Source organism: Mixophyes fleayi, chromosome 6 (genome assembly GCF_038048845.1).
Source record: "Mixophyes fleayi isolate aMixFle1 chromosome 6, aMixFle1.hap1, whole genome shotgun sequence".
In the NCBI taxonomy this organism is placed as follows: domain Eukaryota; kingdom Metazoa; phylum Chordata; class Amphibia; order Anura; family Limnodynastidae; genus Mixophyes; species Mixophyes fleayi.
Genome location: NC_134407.1, coordinates 154,441,532 through 154,465,375, shown reverse-complemented (window position 1 = coordinate 154,465,375; position 23,844 = coordinate 154,441,532).

Sequence of the window (23,844 nt, the reverse complement as noted above, 5' to 3'; positions counted from 1 at the left end):
TAGTAATGAATTGGCTGCTGCGTTATGATGAAATGGCTTGAGGCTCATGAATTGCCCGCTGATGAAGGGGCATGATCTTTGTATTGTGTAGCGTTCATGAGGATGCTCTCTAAAGAGTAACCATTGAGGGTTTGTAATGTTTGCACATTTTCAAAACAGGACCCCAACTTTCCAGAAGACAATAAAGCTCCAAGAACAAGCAACAATGAACAGCAAGAACAGGTAAGTGAATCTTTCTAGATTTGTTTGCTGGAGAATACTCCTGAATCTTCCTTTAATGATTTCAGTGAGGCACGCTGTGGGAGTATTAGCTTAGGGCAACCAACAGTGAAGAGTTCATTTTCCTTACATGGCTTGGGTTCAGAAATTCCCTTTGGAGGTACAGAGAAAACTAATTGCTATTAAATGATACTGAGCAGAGCCGTAAGTATGGTGGTGCAACCACCCAGGAGGCATGGCCGAGGGGGCATAACACCCGCCACCTAAATGCAGCTCCCAGGTAGACCTACGCACATAATGCAGGGCTCTTAATTTTCAGTGACAGGGAGCTGGCACAATGAAAAAGACACCCTGCTCCCTGCATTGCACTTGACGTGCAATGTGACAACAGAGCACTGCATAGAACAGTGATGGCTAACCTGTGACACTCCAGGTGTTGTGAAACAACAAGCCCCAGCATGCTTTGCCAGTAGATAACTAGCTGATAGCTGGCAGAGCATGCTGGGACTTGTAGTTTCACAACACCTGGAGTGTCACAGGTTAGCCATCACTGGCATAGGAGAACCTACACGGTGATAAGAAGCAGGAAGAAGACAGACAAACAGAAGAAGATAGACAGACAAAAGAAGATGACAACAGAACAAGAAGCAGACAGAGCAAGAAGATTACAGAGCAAGGAGAAGACAGAACAAGATGTAGCAGATGCAGAGGTAAGAGAAGCTGAGGAGCCCTAATGTAAATATACTGCTTTAAGGGGGCTGTAAAAATTGTGGGTGGGGGGAGAAGAGGGCTGGAGAGAAAAGGGTGGAGAGGGGTTGGAAAGAAGGGTGTTTTTTTTTAGTACATAAATACTCCATTAATATAATAAAAACATAACATTTATTAAATGTGAATGTCAATAATTTAATATTGAGGTTGGTGAGGGGGGATAATGTCTGTTTATTAAATGGAAATGCTATTACTTTAATGCTGGGGATGATGAGGGATGAAATGTTAGTTAAATAAATGGGCATACATTTAATTTAATGCCGCAACTGATGTGGTGATGTAATTACTAAAGTGAATACTATTAATTTAATGTTGGGTCTGATGAGGGTTGAAATAGGTCTGTTAATTAAATGGTAACGCTATTCATTTAATCTTGGGAAAGAAATCGGTTGGTTTATTTAATGTGAATGTTTAAAATTTAATGGGGCTATTTGGAGACTTATATATTAAATGTAAACACTAATGTGAGGCTGGTTGGTGGGAAGGAGACATAATTATTAAATACAGGTGCTATTTAATTGAATGTTGGGGCTGTAAGCATATTCACTAAATGTGAATGCTATTAATTAAGCTCTGGGGCTGATTGGGTACAAGAAGGTCTGTTTATTGAACAAAAAAATCTAATGATTTAAAGTCAGGCTAGTTGGAGTTAGGGTGTCCTAGTGTTTAACCATTGTTTTTCAGGCCTCGTGTTTAGTCATTGCTCTCCAGGAGGTGAATGGTAACTATCTCTGTTCCAAACAGGGTTCCAACTTTCCAGGATCCTGCCAACAACCAACTGAGTTTAAGACACTTGCAGCAGCACCAGTTAGGATTATCCCTTCTGGGGGTGCGTTCCCACGAGTGTGTGGAAAGGAGGGGGACGGAGGGAGAGAGTGCTATTGCTCTGTCTTGCCCAAGACACTGAAATATTTAGTTACGGGTTTAGATACACCCAACCTTCTGCCTTCACCATTCACTTGCCATTAGCCAGTGATAATGTACATTGGTCAAGAATACTCCTCATCAGTATTTATATGTTACCGCAGGAAGAGGGTAATCACCAATGTATATCACAAATATATAGTTAAAGTAGAAAAATTACATAAATACCAAACACTTATTTCTTAAAATAATATGTATTTTAATTAATGCTCTGTATTTATCTACAAATTAGATCGTCACTATACGTATCTAGCAGCAATCTACATGTCAGACCAAACAAATACAGGATTGATTTTTTTATACAGGATTGCACCTTGAGTTTTTTTATCAAACAAACTGAACCATAAATCTAAATACAACTAATATACAACAAATAAAATACAGTATCCGATTCAAAGAAACCAGAACTTAATTGTTCTTTTCTTGTTGCTATTTGCACCAGTTATCCTAAATGTCCGCCAACATGTTCACATTAAATAATCTCACAACAATTCCCTTTTTAAGGAATAAACGTTAAATGCAAAATGTAAGCAAAGCATAAACAGTCTACACATTTTTAAATAAAAATGTTTTAGAAAGAAATGAGTTTTCCATGTAAAACGTTTGTCCATTTTGATAATTTTATCATATGATTAGCAGAGATAAATTCCCTTCCATTGCACTCAGACAGTTTGATCCTTTCTCTCGGACTGCTTCTTACCTCTTGAATACTATCCCTCTTTACCTCTATTAAACTCTGTCTCTATCTGTCTTCAATGCTAATCTGAATTCCTATGTTCTAGATGGTTTGTATTGCTGCTAAATCCAATCATTACTATACTTATTGTATCAAATAGTGACCACTCAAAATATTTATCATATTTTACCTACCTATTCATCTGTGTAGCCAATGACCTAATTACAGTGTGACCTTTTTTGTAGCAGGTCCTCTTTTTTATTGTATTATTATGCTTTAAGTTGCTGTTGTCACAAATATAGGAATGCGGATCACCTGCGGATATTGGCACTGCTACACCAGGAGGCGCGGAGCCTAACACGCCACTGGTCTTCACCAGGGACCCCCGCAAGGGAGTTTGGATTTCGCTGCAAACGACGTGCAGGTCGCGGCCCTCCCAGGAAGCTATCCGCGAGATGGCGGTGAACAATTGTGGTCATACAGGCTGAGGTTTGGAACCCGTGCGGGCAAACAAGGTACAAAATGAAAAGACGAAGCGAAGTCAACAAGCCAAAGTTCAAACCGGAGAGCACAACACAGATCCAAAGGGGTATCCAAGGCAGGGTCAGAAGAAGCCGGGTTGGTACCCAGGGAGACAATCAGAAGGTTAGTAATCTAATGGAAGTGCTGGAGGCTAGTGGACCTAGTTACTCTGGCACCCTAATGGTACCAGAGCCTGCTATTAATAGTGGGAATTGAGCCCTCATTGGTGGGCAGTCAGCTAGAATTAGCAAAACCAATAAAGGTGGAAAGTTCACACCATTGTACCACCAACCCAGCCTATATTTTATCTATTGGTTGCTGCTAAAAGGTTCTCTGATCTGGATGATAATGGGCAGTGCTGTGCATGATCCCACATCATTACCCCACCCTTCCCAAATGTGCCACTAAAATGTTGGGAATACCATGGCCACCTATTTTCTGCTTTAGCATTGGCGTAAGGGCTGCCATTTTCTACCCTTCTTCCCTATCCATTTTATGTCTACGGGGGTGGGTAAACATGACCAATTGGTGGCCATCTTGTGTTTAGCCGCCCAAAACACGTAAGAATGCCCAATTGCCCATATCTACATCCATTTGCTGAGCATGTCTAGAACAAAAAACATATATAACATTAGCTAAGTTGACTCACATGCCTATACGCTTTAGTATTGGAACATTACGCTTACAGAGAGAATAAGAGATAAAGGGGGACTTTAACCCAAACGAAGGTAGAAACCCATGAAACCTCGGAGGTACACCACTATTCAGGCCTTGATCCAAAGAAAAAATGGGAAAAAAAGGTTATCACTGTGAGGGCCCTTATGCCGGCTCTACCATCTGCAAAACATAAGGAGGATATATTAAACTTTCCCTCTGCGCATGAGGGGTGAGGGCTCTAAATCTCTGCCATTTAAATCGTGAAAGGGCATCGGCTATTCTATTGTCCATGCCAGGAACATGGCTGGCTTGAAAGTTTATGTTGTAATCCAGGCAACGAAGCACCAGCACCCTAAGCAAGTTATGAGGCGCTCTGACGATTGATTGCCTGGACCACATCAAGATTATCGCACCAAAAACCCACATTCCTGCCATGGAGACGATTCTAAGGCTACAATGATAGGAAAGAGTTCTAGAGTTAAGAGGTTGTGCAATAGACTGCTCTGCTTCCATGCCTGTAGGCAAGGGGAAGCGCACCATTCTCCTTGAAAGAAGGCTGAAACCTTTTGACCCCTGATGTGTCCATATGTAAGTCCAAGTCCAATGTAAATATGTGCTGGGTGGGCTACCGTTGAAGTATACTAGGAAGTGCATTCACATTCTCCAATCCACCGTGATTTCTTTCCTCCCCCAGGTGAATATGTAAATATGGGTGCCCATACTTATTACTCCGCAACAGAAGTTCAGGGAGGCTAATAGTGACTGGATTTGACGGAGGGTGCAGGAGGGTGAGGAGAGTATCTCTAAGATTATATTTTCTAATTTTATCCTGGGGAAGCCTACAGCAGCCTTTGGCAGTATCCATCTCAATGCCGAGAAATTATAGTATGGTAAGTTGCCTTTCCATCTTGTCGTGGGCCACGGGAACCGCCATCGTGTGGAAGAGTGCTTGGGCAGCGAAATGGGTATCTGTGCAGACAGAGGAGAAGGGGGACTTAAGACCACAAAATCGTCTAGATCAGGCTGTGTCATTCCAGGTGTTGTGAAACTACAAGCCCCAGTATGCTTTGCCAATATATAGTAGCTTATTGCAAGAAGGGTATGCTGGGACTTGTAGTTTCACAACACCTGGAGTGCAACAGGTTAGCCAAGCCTGGTCTAGATAGTGTGCTATCCCATGGTTGCCTGTTCCTGCTTGTATGCACCAATGCAGGCGGGAGCTGAACGTCCCAAAGAATACGCATGAGGCCAAACATCCCATGGGAAGGCAGCTAACTATTTAAAATCCTTCTGGAATTTTAAATCCCATAAATTTGAAGGATAAAGGGTCAAGCGGAAGTAACCGAAAATCAGATTCAATATCTAATTTGCCCAAAGTGACTACCCCTAACTCTCTAATTAGTGACAGGTCTTCGTCAAATGATTGATAGGTTACTGTGCTAATTATGGGGTCAATAGCGTCGTTTACAGAGCTGCCTGTGGGGTGGGATAGATGCTGTATGAGCCTAAACTTCCCGATGGTTTTCTTTTGTACTATTCCGAGTGGCAAAATTAGCAGGCCAGGTAGAGGAGGGGAAGGGAAAGGGCCCAACACTTGTCCAAGGCTACCCTCCTTGCACACTTTTTTGGCCAGTATGTAAGGTAGAGTAGGGCTAATCGTAAGTTCTCCTGTGGATATTTTTCCTTTTATGGGCAGTTTGAAACCGTCACTAAGGCCATCGTAAAGAAAGGAAGACTCTGCAGCATTGGAGGTACAGACGCAGCCATCTGTTGAGAAATGGGAGGTAAATGGGGGAATAAGTCTTACAGATCACCTCCTGGGTTGCCGTTCCCTTGGCCAGTCCATCTACTAATTTTTGGACATTCTTTAACGGGGCGGGCTCCGCAACAATCTGAGCATATGTGTCTGCATTTGCCGGCTTCGCCTCTGCCACATGATGCGCTGTTGAATGTAAAGCATCTATTTTTATAGAGGGGAGGTATTGCCTATGCATCCCCTCCTCTCTGTGCTTGTGCTTCCACCACTGTTATGCTGCCCTGTTCTGGTACCTCCCACCAGCTTGGGGGGCAGGGAAGAGGATCCCTTGTGATGCGCCTGAGCCCAGCTACTCCGGAGTCAGGCGACATGACTGCCCGCTCCCGAGCATGAAATCTGGTGGCTTGGCTAGGCGCCGGCGGTGCAATGCGTTCTGCAGCATTCAGGTTTCCTGTCAGGCCGGATGAGACAGCGCCTTACCTGAAATGGATGCGGCCGCTCTCCGGTATCCTATCTCTGCTGGCTCCGTATGGGTATGAGGGGGTGTGCTGGCTGGGAGTTGTGGGGGGGAGGGAGTTGAGCATATCTGGCGAGGATGGCTCTGGTCCGTTTGGGGAGTGACATGGGGCTGGTGATCGGGACTTGAAAATGTGGAGGGAAGGCTACCAGGGGCTTTTGGTGGGCTGTGAGGCAATTACAGTGTGGTTGAAATGTGGGATGGCTGGCAGGGAAAAGAAAACAGGAGATAATTCGTGGAGCCAGTAAAATTATTGAAAACCTGTAAGTAGGGGTAACGGGGCACTGGAATAAGGGTGCTATAGTAAGATAAATGTTGAAAGGGGTTAATAATACAAGTATTTTAAAGATGCTGAGCCTCTGCCAGGGACACGATCCTCCTGGCATCAGAACTGCAAGAAACGCAGGACCACTCCCAGGGGGTTGAAAGCTTATATCAGTAAGCATGAACACTCCCCTGTGCCCCTATTGGCTATTCAGTTTCTGAGAAAAAGTAACTCCATGAGGGTAAGTATTTGAATACACAAATGCATGATTTTAAAAGCGTTCAGCTTATGGGCTTCTCTTTACCTGTAGGCTGAAAGGAACTGTGTACTTTCTGTTGTGTTATATGGAGACAGTTTTAGACTTAATATCAAGTGTATGGGAAGCAAGCTTCAAAAAACTTTTACTAAAGTTTTGCAGCAAGTCTCTCCAACAGCTTTTCAGCTGTGGGGCTTCTTCAGTGCTGACTTCCAGGCACTTGCGGCTGTCATGCATGAGTGTGGAAGCCTAACACAGCCCCTAGACTAAGCCTTGGTATGCACTTCTCTCTGCATAGAATCATATCTGCTTACTCACCTGTGGTGGCTTCACTCTTTTACTGCCCTAGTGTAAGTAAAAAATTTTAAAGCCTTCTTCATCCAGATATTTTTAAATATTTTTGTTACAGAATCTTTAAAAGTCACACATCCTGGTTCTAACACCAGCCCCCATGGTTCTAACACCAGCTTGGAAAACGACCTTCTTACATTTGTTATGTGGGAGATCATTTTAATGTTATTGAAAGGAAAAATATTGAGGATGCCAGCTCTGAGTCCTTAGGGATGAATAAAAAATGTGATTTGTAACCTTTTCGCTCACTTGATAAGAAGTAAACATCATTTTATGATAATTATATGCAAGGAAAGGATAAATTCTGAAACTAGATGTATTTTCTTCATGTGCATACTTGATGTCTGTAAATTTCCCATAATTTATAAATGAATAAATACTGTAATAAAAGCAGATGAAAGGGTTTAGTCACAATAGTGTGGATTTATAAAGATAAAAAGATATGCAACGACAGCTGGAAATCTACTAATTAAAATAATGCTGGCTCCCCTGAGCTAATAACCTAATCCAAACAAGAAACTTTGCTTTTCACCTACAATTTAAGCATATAATAACACAGACCCCAATAGTCCTTTTTTCCCAGCAAGCAAATAGGTATGACTTAGAGACTTAAGGCATTTGACCAATTAGAATTAGGTGCATTGTATGCAGATAAAGGGTCTGGCTTTAGCTACGGAGGGGGCTAATGTATCCCCAGTTTAAAGTCGTGGTTGTTTGGAGGTACACAGTGATTTGCAAATTTAGGAAGTGTCTCCAGGTCTACACCCCCTTTAAATTATTAGCACTAGGCTTTGCTCTTGCAAACATTCTTGTCCCTCTTTTTGGTGTTGTTCTCTATGGGGTAAACTTGTACACAGCTTTGATCTTAACTTCTAGCTCACATATGCTAATGAGAGCCCCATTGTGTATTGGATAAAAGCAGTGTCAAGTCAAAAAGTAAGAACCATCTAAGTAATTATTTTTCATCCAAACTGGACTAATGGAACTGAAAGATTGCAGCCTGTCTGTATTGGCTTGTTTCCATTGTTTATATATATGTTTATATATATATATATATATATATATATATATATATATATATATATATTTTTTTTATTTTTTTTTCATGATTAGTAGAATAGAATCAGCATGACCATAGGCAATGTTGTAGCTATTCAGTTTTCTGTGTTATATATTTGAATGGCAGATTACATTTAGGATATAGTATTCAAGACTAAATATTTCAATTCTAATAATTTGTATTAGTATTATAATAAGAAGTGCATGCATATGTGCAAGTTTAACCTTGTGTAAAAGATAATACATTTGTAGTATCTGATATATAGCCAAAAAGCCTTAATTTAAATTTAGAATGTGCCAAAATTGGCTTAGTAGTATTAAAGTCAAATAATAACAATTAGAGCAAAGCATAACACGGGTACAAAAGTTAGTAAATCACATTATAAGTTGCATCTCAACAGAAAGTTGTTAATCTGCATCTTGGGGCCTGACAGAATGAGTTTGTAGGGAAAACTAATTTTGGTTTCCAAAAAAATAAAGAAATCATTATTGAATTTATGGGCACCTTTATTGTACAGAAGATAAACATTAGTTCAGCCATAAAAAAATAATATCAGAATCAGACTCTAAGCTGTATCAACAAAGTTGAACAAATATAAAGGGAGCAATATTGTGAAAATAACTTTTGTGTGTGTGTGTGTGTGTGTGTGTGTGTGTGTGTGTGTGTGTGTGCGAGCTAAAATTTCATGAAACTTTCAGCCTCAAACACCAAGAAGACACATTTAAATACATTATATAATAATAATGAAGCAGCCTCCCACCATATTATTTAACCCAATCAATTAATGAATATTTAACGAAATTTACAGAGCTTGATTTATTCAAGGACACATACTGAACATAATGTGCGTTTTTTTAAAAAACGCACATAAATCGGGTTGACGCACATCAAAATTCAACAAGGTGTGGATCTGAAAATAAGTGTGGTAATTAATATAGATGTGGGCCTCTGCTCTACTAGAAAAGACACTGCAGGATACGATACCTATGTGAAATATAAACTCACAAAAGAGCGCAGAGAAAAAAAAAGAAAATTCAATATTACCTGTTAATAATACATGCATTAATGCTAAAACATTAAAAGCTGTTAGTTTTTTTTTTTTTTACCATGAAATACTTTTATTAGAATGTTATAAATGTCTACTATACATAAAATAAATTTTTACAGTAGCCTCTGATTGCAAACACGTCCTAGAATACATACTAAATTGTCATCAGTACTGATCGGCACTTAGACTACTGTAGACCTGTAGTATGGGGCAAGAGATATGGCTGTTAAACAAGTACCTGAGAGATGCCAAGAGCTTGAATAGAACGCTGATGCATGCGCTCCAGCTTGACATGTTCTTATTGTACATATTGTACAATTGTGCATACACCCATTCCCCGCCCCGTTCTCTCCTTGATATCATAGGCTGAAGTAAGTGTCCTTTGTGCTCGATGATTAATTGAATGTTGCTGCGTTCTCTGGCAAATGGTCTGTTTCTGGAAATGTGCAGAATATATGCACAAAATCGTTGTTTACGTGCCTTAATGAATCAGGCCCTTGATATTCTCTTTCAAAGCAACAACCTGCTTGATTCCTTTCCTATCCCTCTTGTACCTTCCCTTCTGACATCTCTACCTTCTTCTTCTCCTCACACTGTATTACCTGCCCACTTGGACCTATCAGTCTATCGTTGGGTCCTATTCCCATACCATCCTTAACAAATATCAGTAATCTCTTCCTCCTACTGATATCTCCATTTTTCAAACGTGATTATTCTTATTATAGGAGAATATTTCTCTCACATTACTTGCTGTTTCTCATAACTCAAGTCTATTAAAAATATTGAAAATATTGTCTACACTCACCTAACAACCTTCCTTTCACACATCCTATTGGACTGACTCTAGTCCAACTTTTATTCCTAACATTCCACAAAGACTGCATTAACTAAGGTAGTCAATGATTTTATTTCAGCTAAATCTAAAGGCCACTACTTTCTTCTAGCTCTCCTGGACCTCTCTTCTGCATTTTACACACTTGACTACACACTTCTCAGAAGAATGCTACATTCACTAGGTCTTCAGAATACTGTCCTATACTGGTTCTCATCCCATTCATTAAAGCACTCCTTTAGTTTTTGTTTATCCACATCCTCTATCATTTTAAGTACCACCAAGCTTGCTCTTTTAAATAGCAATTCTCCTGGAAATTAAGAAGCTCCTTTTAAATTCTGTATCACCTTTATGTGAATGACACCCATATGTATCTATCCTCTCTGGATCTATGATCAGCTATTCTACCTGACATCTCTATTTCTGCAACAGAACAATACCTGAAACCAGGGCCAGTTCAAGGTCTAGCAGCACACTTTAAAATATTTTTTTTGTACCCCCTTCCACATACACACACCTAAGTTTAGAAATTATTAACTGGAAAAAAAAGTAGCTAAAAAAAATATTTCACAGAAGTGAAACAAAGAAACACCAGAGACTCTAAAAGAAGTAATTGAAATAATACAATGTAATTTATTAATTTATTATAATATGAATCATATAATCAAATAAAATCAAAATAATTATTTGCTAAAGAAGAAGCAGTTAATTGTATCTACCTATAAAATACTTACATTTTCACAATAGGATGGCACAAGTAACTGTCTACTAAATTATGAACATTGGCTGAAAAATCGAACAAATTATTAGCATTAACTTACTTTTTTTTCGTTTTTTACTTCTTACTTTTTTTAATTCTGAAAAATCAATGTTTTGCACTAAATCATTTTCGATTAAAAGGCTTCCTAATGAACTCAACATTTTTTGCTACATAGAGAATCGCATGTAAGTTTTTATTAATTTCAATTTAGAGAAGCTCTTGCTACAGGCCACATTGCTCCCTTACTTCCTCACAATGCTCCCATCATCACACTGGTCCCATCCTTCATCACATTGTTCTCCTACTTCATCATACTGTTCCCCGTTCATCACACTGTTCCCCTTAATCACAATGTCCCTCCTTCATCACAATGTACCCTTTCATCACACTGTTCCCCTTATCACAATATTTCTCTTCATCACCCTGTTACCCTTCATCATCCTGTTTCCCCATTTTCACACTGTTCCCCCTTCATCACAATATCCCCCTTCATCACACTGTTCCCCTTTATCACCCTGTTCCCTTGCATCACACTGTGTCCCCTTCATCACCCTGTTTTCCTTCATCACCGTTTCCCCTTCATCATACTGTTTTATTTCTTTATCACACTGCTCCCGCTTCATTATTGCTCCCCTATTTTATCCCACTGCTCCCCTCTTTCATCACACTGCTCTCCTTTATCACACTGCTCCCTTCCATCACACTGCTCCCCACCTTCATCACATTGTTCCCCTCTTTTATCACATTGATCCACTTTCATCACACTATTCTCATCCTTTCTTTGCTTATCTTTCTATGATCTTCTTCTGTCTTCTCTTCTGGCAGCGGCTCCCCTCTGAGTGGCTCCTCACTGATAAGGACTCACAGGGAGGTGATATTTACATTACACCCAACAGTCAGTGAGAGGGTAGGAAGGAGGAGGGAGCAGGGCGCTCATGGATGCAGGAGGATGGTCAAGGCACTGTGACTGCCAAGTCAGACTGTACCTCGATCTTCCCCTGCATGCCAACCCCTGCTCTAACCCCTAAATATATGTACTTTGCGAGTAGCACCTCATGGGTCTGGGCACCCTGCGCAGCTGTCCATGACGATTGTGCCTTGAGCTGGCACTGCCTCAAGTTTGCTACTTATGTGTCGTCCTTGACACAGAACTCTCCTATGTTACTTACAACTGAGACACATCTCCAGTATACAAGTTTCTCACACAAGATGCTGCAAACACTTTCATTCATAATCTCCTGCATTTTTTTTCTTACGTGTCTTCCTGTAATCAGACTTATTCCTATAATCTATTTTGAATGCAGTGTCAAGACTTTTGTAGCAAACCCTTCTAGTATTGCTGCTCCGCTCTGCCAGTTCTACATTGATTGCTTTTACCAAGTCCAATATAAATACTTCTACTGACATAGAGACCTATTAACAAATTTGCACCAATATACATTTCTTCCTTTGTGTCAAGATATATCCCAAATCGACCTCTTTACTCTGCTCTAATTACTGGTTACATCACTAGTTTTGGGCTGCACTCTGTGGAATTCCCAACCTTGCATAAGAGTCTCCACAGCTTCAACCATTTCATGAAAACTCACCTCTTTAGGCAAGCTTATCATATTACCAAGCCACCTCCCTTGACAGTGCTAATTACAGCCCCTCTACACAGTTTAACTAACATACTGACTCCCAAACCAACATTGCTGTGTGACTGGATCATATAAACACATTTTCCTACTGCAATCTGGGTGGACCTATATACAATCCATGGCACTTAACCCATACTTGCCAACTCTCGGAAACAAGTTTCCGGGAGAGGGGGCGTGACTGGAGGGCGGGAGGGGGCGGGACGAGGCCAAATGTGTCATTTTGGTCCCGCCCCCCGCGAAAACGTAATTTACATCGCGGGGGGCGGGGCCAAAAAGACGCGATTGGCCTCGTCCCGCCCCCTCCCGCCCTCCAAAATGGCGTCAATCACCGAGAATCGCGTCATTTGACGCGATTCTCTGTGAAATCCAGGATGCAGGAGAAATGCCAACGAGCCCGGGAGACTGAACCGAATTTCGGGAGTCTCCCGGACATTCCGGGAGAGTTGGCAAGTATGACTTAACCTCATGTATTAAACTCTTATTTTCCTATAGATGATAAGCTTGCAACCATTCCCCTCTTACCTCTTCATACGTTTGTTAATACACAATCCTTTGTATTAATGTTTTTGTTAAAGTGCTGTGAAGTATGCTGGCACTATATAAAGAAATGTTAATAATAATAAAAAATATAGATACTATTCATTTTATGTTATTTGTTTCATTGACTCTTTGTAGATAAAGTAGGTTAAGTGACCTCTTCCCACTATAGGATCTTTGAAGACTCACCATATTCTCCAGTTACATTATTTTCTTTTGAAGATACATGCATAAAACCACTTAGCGCTGCACTGATAACATAAGTGGATTAATTAAAATAAAGGTATTTAAAGTATCTGCAAATCTAATTACTACCTTCTTGATCCTCTATGACATAGGTAGCAGCCTTTAAGCAAATGTATTGCTATAATTAATATGTTAGTCACAAGCAGACTTGGGTACCTGTAGTACTTCTACACTTCTACTGTGAAACTTCAAGTTCCAGTATGACCAGACTGCCAAATACAGATGAGAAGCAAGGACCTCCATCTACACATGACATTACGTTAATCATTTTAATAACAAAATAGAGATATGGGACTTTTTATTCAGAATGTGTGGGGATTTGAGGTTTTATAGATAAAGTTTTATGTCTTTTGGAGCATTCACTCCCAAAATCTATTACAAAAGATTAAAAACGACCCTTGTCCTTCTCTCATTTCTCCCAGCATTACCATGTGTAATAATGCTCCTAGCAGTTTCCAGAACTCCTCAGTGTATAGCAGGAGGTGTGCAGTGACCATGTCTATGTGGAGCAGCCCTCCTCATAGTGACACTATGTGCTTAGTGGTAATAAATGTGTGTACAAAGTTATATTAACACCAGTAATTATTTACCTTTTTCCTTGTATTTTCATAATGTTCTGGATATGGGTTCTCTGGATTAAAATTCCATTCTTGTAGCCACTTTTGCAGAGGGGGCCGTGTAGATTTTTATTGTTTAAGTTATCCACATTTTATAGAAATAACTGATGACATTTTCTGTTTCAAATTCCACCAGCAGCACTGAATACATCATACTTGCCGACAATTGTGGTCTCGTTGCCTAGTCCTGGGGGTCTGACCATCGCATTATTAAGCCCAACCCATCCCCAAATCCCCACCGCTAAATGTCAAAATTTTCAGCCTATTAAAGTGAGGGACGGGGTCAGAATGTGCTGTGAATTGTGTCACTAAGCCCCACCCACTTCACTAAGGAAATGAGCAGGATGCTGGAGGTTGCACTCAAATTCAAGAGTTTCGCATACATTCCTGGAGAGTAGGCAACTATGAAATATATGTTTTTTAGGCAATGCAGGAAAGCTTTTCAGTAACACATTTTGATCACTTTGGTTATTGCTTAAACTTCTTCTGACAATATTCCAGTGGGTAATAATCAGATAGATAATATACTGTATTTTGTATTTATCTGGAAGGGAGTTCTGGTACTTTTAACTGTAGCTGGTGTGTGTGTGTGTGTGTGTGTGTGTGTGTGTGTGTGTGTGGGCTAGTGTAACGGCTGCGGGGAACTGGACAGACACACACAGATAACTTACCTGACAAATGATGGTCACCTCCTGTCCGCTTCCAAGACACCCCAGCCACTCTCCTATCCCAGCAGACCAGCAACCGAACCTCTGTAACCTTACTCTACTTCCCTCTACTTAAGAAACAGAAATTAAGACCATGCCTAACAGGGAAGGGCTGTTCGAGACCATGGCAATGATTAGAGACACTCAAGTCAACCTCGCTTGCCACCACCTCGATTTACTCTTGCCAAGGGTGTCGGTCTACAAATACTAGAGACCAGGAACAGTCCCTCCTGAAGTACCCCTAACCAGAAGAAGGAATAGAGCATTATACTCACCGGGCACTCCAACTTCCGGTCCCTGGTCTCCTGCTCCTCTCCGTCAACTGTTGACGACAAACACAACTCAGCCTCCCTCTACTCTACCAGTGAGGCTATTATGTACAACCCACACAAACAACACTAACTAACAACAGGTGGCCCGACCTTAACAACTAACTAATGGCCAGAAACGCAACTTGATTATAAACTGGGTGTAGTGTACTGCCTAAGCCTGCTCCCTCTATTTTACGGGGAACACCAGCCAATGTTCACATTCTACGCCGGAGGGCTGATACTAAACCCTCACCCAGGTCGGACCGAGAAGTCTATCTTCTCCTATGGAGTCACTCACGGAATCCTAAGGACCAGTCGCATGTGGCATGAATGAGGCTCACTGGAGCAGTGCACCAGCGGAGTGTCAACTGCCCCACGGAACCGCCAGTCGTCACTACCGGAACTCAAAACGGCTGCCTTCACTCAAGCAGAAAAGCAGAACACCGTCCCAGTCTGGAACCGCCAGAGAACCTGCCGGAACTGAGGACTGGAACACCCAAATAGAACCCACAGGACATCCCTGGAACTCAAATGGGCTGTGCTGCACAGTGAGTTGCCCAATCATCGCCTCTGGAAACCAGCGTTACCCCAGAGACCTACGGGACGGGAAGACTACTGTGTGTTTTTCCCTAACTATGTGTTTGCTCTTAACTACACCTTGTCCCCACAGTACAGGTTACACCAGGAAAGCAGTAAGGAATCAAGAGCCTACCTTTAATGGGGGCCTGACGTCTTGCACCTGTAAAGAAACACACACAGCACAACCAAAATACAGTGCACAATACAGTATTCGTCGCACAGGCGGAATGAGACCCTGCTTCTGTATCTGGAAGGCTGACACTTAATACACACCTGCTATCTAACCAGACGGTTTAGTATAGCACTAACAGGAGCCTTATGCTCTACTGTTACCTAGGACTATCACCTAGCGTACTCACCGCACACTGGGACTGCACCCTTCTCTTCGCAGGGCTCTCATGCCCGCTGTCTACAGGGCCTGGTGCCCTCATTTCCAAGGGCCTTATGCCTTACACCATGAACTCTCTGCCCAGATAACTACGGTGCGGGGCCTCCGGCGATCTTCTGGGTGGGGGCACTCTTAGCCCTTACAAGGGCTCCCCACTAACGTCTCTGGTGTTCTCTTTCTGTCTTCTGGGCAGTGCAGCTCTTAGCCCTTACAAGAGCTCCCCACCGACGTCTCTGGCGGTGATCTCCTGTGGCAGGGTATCTCCCTGCCCTGACAAGGGCACCCTGCCACCTCCTCCGGCATTTCTGTCTTGATCCGGCGCTCCGGACGTCCCACGACAAACTCATCTCTCTCCGCCGATGAACTTCTGAAGTAATGGCGCCACCCGGCGGCTTATATAACCGCCGGCGCGACGTCATCACTTGGCACCGCAAACACTACTTGGCTCGCCGCGGGCCAATAACTCAAATGGCCGGAGGTGAGCCAGGATTGACAGATCTTAGGGCATAACAAAGGGGTCATAGGTAATGGGGAGGAGATGCAGTCTCATATTTGGCCCCAGGAGTACTGGACAACAGGACATGACCATAAAAGATGCCAAAAAGTGCCCTCAGTGATACTGCACCTGGGGCACTCCGAAGAGGTGCGCAATCCCATCGCGTGCATCTTGGTTAGTGTTAAGTATACACTGTGTACAATGTAAAAATGGATCTGCTGAAACCTAACACAAGATGTGGCATGTCTAGTACTTCCCACCACCATAATTCACTCCTCATCAGAAAGAATCCTTAGATCGGTTTCCCATTTTATTCTGAGCAGATATAACCCTCTCAGGGACACCTGAGGTAACAATAAGGCATAGAAATAGTTTTATATGAACCTACAGATCGTAATATATTTTTAATCAGAGAATCTGACATATGAAGCAAACCTTCAGGAAATTGGGCATTCAGTGCATGTCTCAGCTGTAGCTACCGGAAGAAATGATTGTTGAGTAATGGGAAGATCGCTTTCAATTGTTCACATGTGTTAGGCGCCGTCCCCGCTGGTCTTCCGCCTTGAGGGGACGGATGCCTGTGGAGCCTCGTTCAGGGCGCCCTGTTGCATAGCAACAGGGTTGCTGCGCCCCCAGCTGTCCTCCATCGGGCGCATGCGCCCAGGTCCGTCCCGTTATAGGCAACGGGACGCTATTATCGGCACACAGCGTGCCTGACCCTGCCTCCTGCAGCCTCCTCCAATCCCTGCTCCCATGCTCCTATTTAAACCTGGCTCTGGCGCCATTAGGGTGCCAGAGTAACAGGTTTATGTCTCCAGCAATTCTAGTGAGTGTTTCCTGTTGTGACCCGGCTTCCCTGACCATCCTCCTGTGTATTCGCTCTCCTGTTGTGACCCGGCTTGTCGACCTTCTTTCTATCTGCGTGCCCCACTTTGTTCCTGTGACCTTGGCTTGTTTGACTACCCTTCTGGATTTCCCTTTTGTACCTTGCATCCCCGATTGGCTTGACCCAGACCGTCTGACCCTTCTATCACTACACCGGCAACTGGTTAGTAGGACCACGACATGCGTGCCCTGTGCAGCGAAGTTCAAACCTCCTTGCGGGGGTCCCTGGTGAATACCAGGGGCAGGTTAGACTCTGCACCTACTAGTTCAGTAGTGCTAATACCGGTTAGTGTTCTCCTCTGTTCCAGTCTTCTACCAGGGCTGACAATATGTAGCTTATTGACTGTCTATATATATTTGACCAATGGTGTGAATTCCAGCTTTCTTTTCTTCCACATCACTGAACCCTCCAACCCCACCAGCTTCCTGAAAACAGTATTAAACCACAAGGGAGTGTCCGGGTCTAACCCTTCACCTCCCATAAGAGCATGTAATATTGCCCAAATCATTGATGCCTGTTGTATTATAGGGACCACTTTACTAAGTTTGTGCTTAGATAACAAAACCTGCAAAGCTCCAAGGGTGAGGTTCGTCTGCTCGCCCAAGAAGTGTCCGAGAGTGGTGTTCCGCATATCGCCTAACTAGGAGACCAAATGTGTAAGCTGGGAAGCAAGATAATAAATTCTAAGATTGGGCAGGGCCAGTCCTTCTGAATTTTTGTTTCTACATAATGTGTTAAAGCACACCCTAGCTCTCTTACCATTCCAGATCAGGTAAATGAGATGTTTATAAATGTTTTGGAAAACCTTCAACAGTAAATACACGGGGGAAATGTAAGTACTTCGATTGGGTCACCAATTTAAGAAGGTTGATCCTACCAGTGACTGTGAGAGGGAGCTTACACCATGTGTGGCTTTTGGTCTTTAGATTTTCTGTTAATGGGTCAATATTTAAAGCAACATTTTCCGATGCAAGGGCTGTAATTCAGATACCTAAATATTTAAACCTGCTGGTCCAGAGAAGAGTCTGACAGTACACAGCACCTGGCGGAGGTTGCCACCCCATAGGAAAAACCACAGATTTGTCCCAGTTCATCTTGATTCCTAAATATGAACCACCACTACTAAAAGGGGAGAAAAAGACCCATTAGGCACATAAAGTGCTATTTTGTCAGTGACTCCTCCCATCTCTATGCCTCTCATGTGCTCATGGGAGCGGATCAAACAGATCAAGAGCTCAATAGCTAAAGCATACAGGGCAGGGGATAGAGGGCAGCACTGTTGAGTACCCCAACTCAGACCAAATGGGGTTGTCGTGAATCCATTAACACTCATTCTTGCTGCTGGTGCAGAATAAAGCAGCCTAACAAGACTAATAAACCTTGGTCCTATGAAAAACCGCTCCAGCACATGCCAGAGATAGCCCCACTCAACCGAGTTAAAGGCCTTGACCGCATTCAAGGACACGACCACTGCCCTCTCCTCAACCGACCGGGTCCTCTGAATCTGTGTAAATAGTCTTCTAACATTAGTAAGTGTAGATTTGCCAGGCATAAACCCTGTCTGATCTGGGTGGACAATCTCATGAATGAACCCATTAAGCCGTATGGATAGAATTTTACTCAGAATCTTGGCATTTGTGGTAATCAGGTGCAAAATAGAAAGCAGGCCATGAAGTCAATGCAAAACCCACTAAAGTATCACCAGAGCTGGAATAACTTTCTGGGGGGCAATTAAGACAGGAGGGTTATCATTTTATACACATTTTAGACAAATACACAGGCAATAGTGTGTGCACTACTGTAAGGTGCAATCAGTTCTGCCTTCACAAGCAGTACAGTATGAACCAGGATATACGTCCCAACTGTCCTTGTAGTAGGACCAAATCCTGATTATGCGAGACTATAGTAATCAGGGAGATAGGGCGGTATGAACCCGGACACAAAGGATCTTTATCAGGTTTCAATATAAGGATGACTATGGCTTCAGACATGGAGGGGGGCAAGTGAATCATTCTCCAGCAACTGATTATAAGTATCTAATAGCCTAGGCACAAGGAATTCCAGTTTAGTCTATCCTCAACAGCACGAGACCCAATGTATAGGATCTCTAGGTCTTGGCATCTCTGCTCCAGCTCTTCCTCTTTTTGCTTGTTAAGTTTATTAATACTCGCTATCTCCTTTATAAAGGTACCTCTCATAAAGTCCTTGAATGAGTCCCAAAGCATAGTTGGGTTGACCCCCATCTCATTGTCTTTAAAGTAGCCATCCCAGAGGCATGTCAGGCCAGTACCCCCAGCAAGTCTGGATAACCAATGTGGATTGAGTTTCTAAAATTGTAGTCCTCATTTAGGCTTAAAATCAAATAAAGCCAAGATAGGGCAGTGGTCAGAAATGCCTCTAGGAAGGTAGTCCATGCCAGACCTCAAGGGGACCTTGACAGGGAGTGGTGGGTGTGGGAGTGACAAGAAAAATGTATTACCTCCAGGCTTCTAAGTCTCCAAACATCCACCAAAACCCAGATCGTTAATAAGTTTACCAAAGGCAGTGAGCTCACTGGGTAGTGACCGAGGATCTTCACGCCACCTATCTATGGATACATCTATAACATTATTGAAGTCTCCTAGACATAGTACTGGTGTGTCGACCTGTGGCAACAAATACGGCACCCTTACACATGATGTCATTACTATATGGAGAGGGGATGTAGACAGACAAAACAGTCAACACTGTGTAATTGAATGAAGCCCTAAGAAAAGCATATCTGCCCTCTGGGTCAATTTGTATCTGGTCTAATACAAAATTAAGCTGCTTTATTATTAACACTGAAACACCTCTGAGTAGGTAAAATGGGTGGCATAATAGGCCCAGCCCACCCAAGGTCTGTTGGTCTGTGGGTTTCCAGGAGACACACCACATCAGGACTGGATTTCCTACCCTGACGTAGCACCAATGAATGCTTAATTTTATCATTTAACCCTAACATTCCAGGCGAGCAGACGGAGTCCTCCCCGAGTATGTTTTCTCACAGTAATCGTGGCCATAGTATTCTATCATCTGGATGGGACGCATGGCAGGACCACACCCCTGGAAAGTCGGGACCAGGGTGATTCACCTTCAAGCAGCAATCAGTATAGTAAAGCTGCAATATATTATTCTGGAGTATGTATAAAAAGACAGTTAAACTTGATTAAGTAGATGAGAAAACATGATATAGCAACCTACAACTAACATGACAACTTTTCCCTTCCAACCCTGTATATCCATTCTAACTAAGGTATACCGAGATCCCTCTAAACCCCTCAAAAAAACAAAACATCCTCTCAATATATCCCTAAATCCTAGCAAGAGAAAACCTAGATCCCTACTATCTAAATAACAGAGAGCCTAACTCCAAAAGTACATTTTCTCCCACTTCAATTGCAAAATATAGAAATATCCCATGTACATGCAAACCCCTCACTAGGTACAATTCAAAGATCTTTTTGCCGGGCAGGTAAACGTCTTTCAAGTCAGTCCTATGCCTCTCGTGGAGAAGTAAAGAAATGGGACTTGCCATCCACTGTGATCCTGAGCCTGGAGGAAAATAGCATAGCATAAGAGAGCTGGTGTTCCTGCAGCTTTTTCTTGATTGAGATAAACTGTGGGCGAGCTTTTTGAACCTCCACCGCAAAGTCTGGAAACACCATTATCATTTGATTTCCAAACCGTAGGGGGCTTTGCTGTCTGGTCATCCAAAAGATTACATCTCAGTCTTTAAAGTGCATCAGCTTGGCAATGAAGGTGCGAGCTGGGGCACCTGGCTGTGGGGGCTGAGGTGGCAGCCGATTAGCCCTTTCCACAGCGAAGTGCAGGGAGTACACCTCCCTACCAAATTCTTTTATGAGCCAGTTATATAGAAATAATTTAGGATTGGCGCCTTCCACTCTTTCTTGCAGCCCAACAAATCGAAGATTGTTGCAAGGAAGCCTGCCTTCCATATCTGTCATCTTAATTCTGCATTGGCCAATCTGGACAGTCAGATGGGAAATCTCACCACAAAGGGGGGCAGTAGAATCTTCAAGAATAGAGAGTCTATGATCCACCTCTCCCACTCTCTCCCGCATCTTCTGAAGGTCATGACATATTAACAAGAGGTCGGCCAGGACCTCACCAATCCTGTCCATAACGCTCTTCTGAGGATGTGATGGCCAACAGGACCTGTTGGAGGGGTGGGGGATCAGTATGCATTGCAGCATCCACTTCCGCAGCAGGCAGGAAAGATTGAGAGACAAGGGGCGGTGAAGAATTCATCCTGGAGCTCTGAGATTAATTGGTTTTTTTTAGCATTTCTCTCCATTTTAGCCGTTGATGCAGTGGAGTGGTTTGGCTTACCCGTGTTATGAATTACAAGGCAGCGCTGTGATGCCTAATTGCTTTCTATTAATTGTTAACCGCAGTGTTGCATGCTACCTCTACCGGTATATAACAATAAGTCCCAGACTACAAACCCCAGTGCTGTAGGTACAAATTTCTGAAGTGAATACAGTGAACAAGTCCTAATTTACAGACCCTGGTGCTGTAAGTATATATTATTGTGCTTGGTAACAGAGTACATTCCGGTGTACAGACTACCATGAGATGTATTGTTGAGATGTAAGTCATCATCATCAACTTGATGACTGACATTTTAATGTAGAATTTAAAAAAATAATAATAGTTAAGTTACAGTAAAGAAAGCACCAGCTCTCAGTCGGGACTGGTTTCTGCAATCTCAGGGAGCAATAGCCACAGCCAGCACCAACCTAAGACAGGCTGGGCTGGTCACATCATTGCCACAGTCTATTGCACCGGGGATCATTTGCTTTTTCTAATAAATAACCCCATGTATAGTACACATTTTCCTGCAACTCTCTATTTAGTAAGTTCACTTGCTGGTCAAAATTCATGTTTTATCTTAATCCCTTTCAACACCTATGAGATTAACAGTTAGTGAGGGAACATTATTGATATCATATGGTGAAATATCTTAGGAAGACTTAAATCCTTTTAAAAGGATTGCTAATTAGCATAGCAAAATGGTTTAGATGATTAATAATACACAGTACTGTCACAGTTGCCAAGTGCCAGAGGGAATGCTTTGGGCTCTACCAACTGCTTATTATATATAAATGTGACCATCAGCAGCTGCACGCTTGGTACTAATGTAATGGAATTTGTCAGGAATAACAGAGATAACTTGGGTTCTTTTGGCTTGTGGAATGCATTTTATAAGGACAATCACAGTTAACATGTAAAATGCTTTTATAGGAAAATATAAAATGTGGTTATACTTTGGCAGAATGTATCTGTAATTATATATATTTACATTCATCATTTATTAAGCCAGTCCTTACTAATGGAAAATATTTGGCTATAAACACACCAACTTCTGGCATTTATTTACATATACAAAGTCATATCCTAGAGTGTACCTATCCATGATCAGTTTTATGTATTTATGTAAGAAAAAAAATAAGTTTTCTGCTAAAGAAGGCTGCATTTTTGGAGATGTGGGTGAAACAAATCAACATGTAACAGTGAGAGGTGTTTAGTAAAACTGACATCTGATTGGATGTCAAATGAGGTGCTGTCTTCACTGTCCCTCCCCTAATGCAATTTCATTTTTTGAAGCTGAGGAGAGAAGAAATCAGAGGGATATGGAGGTGAACGGAAACGGAAGCAGGAGAGTGAGGAGGGGGGAAAATATAGGAAAGGTGGACAAGGGAAAGTGAGGGATAGAGGGAGAGGACAGAATTGAGAGAGGAGCAAAACATAGCAATGCTAGAGATAAGCATGAAATAGACCACTGAAATTATGACAGAAAGAAAAGACGGTGAGAGGTTAGAAATGAGTTATGGAAATGGTAAGAACAGGAAAGGTGAGTAAAATGAGAGACTGCAGAGGTAGTAGGAGAGAAATGAGGAAGAAAAGATGTAAAAGGATCAGCAAGGGGATGGGAAGTAGTTAGGACAGTAGAAATAAGGGATAGGCGAGTGAAAACCGGTTTAGACAGTGACATTAGGCAAGAGTGGAGTGGGATTACATAGCATTAGGCATAGTGGGAGGTGCACTTAGTGGCTGTGTATGATCACGGTGCAAGGGTGAGCTGTGAAGCCCAGAGCCGTAACTAGAAATTTTAGAGCCCAGGGCGATAAAGGGCACTATATTAAAAAAGACCGCCTTCACAAGAACAACACTTACAACAATGTATATTGATTATTTGTGTTTTTAAACCAACATAATATTGATAAGGCTAGTCTAAATTAGCCTTATCAAATGACCAGGGAGCTTGAATTTTATTTCAGTAAAAGCAATAAAGATCCAATTCAAAAACATAGGAGCCTATTTACCACGAAGAGCCCCTTCATGGTGATGTATAAAAAAAAAAATTCAGTTCCACTTAATACGGTGATAAAAAAATCCCTTGTTGCTAAAATTTATCAGCAGCTGCTGGTCTGCTAATCTAAAAAATTATGTAAAAAGCAGTCGCATCTTACTACCGTCAGGTTTATCGCTGGCAAATATCCTTTGATGTATAGAGTGAAATGGAAAAAAAAAAATCGCTGGCGAAAAATTCCTATTTTCGCTGGTAATAGGGCTTTTCATCCTTTCATAAATCTGCCCTTTAGTACATGCAACTTCAATGAGGAAACCCTTTCTTAAAAGTGCTTGTGCTAATGGGGTTATGAGCTTAATGAATAGGACCCTTAGTGGTAGATTCATTTAGCCGCCATGTTCCTCAGAACATCGCGGCTGCAGAATTTAGACAAGAAATCTCTGCTGATTTCTCCTCGCGCCCCATTGAGAT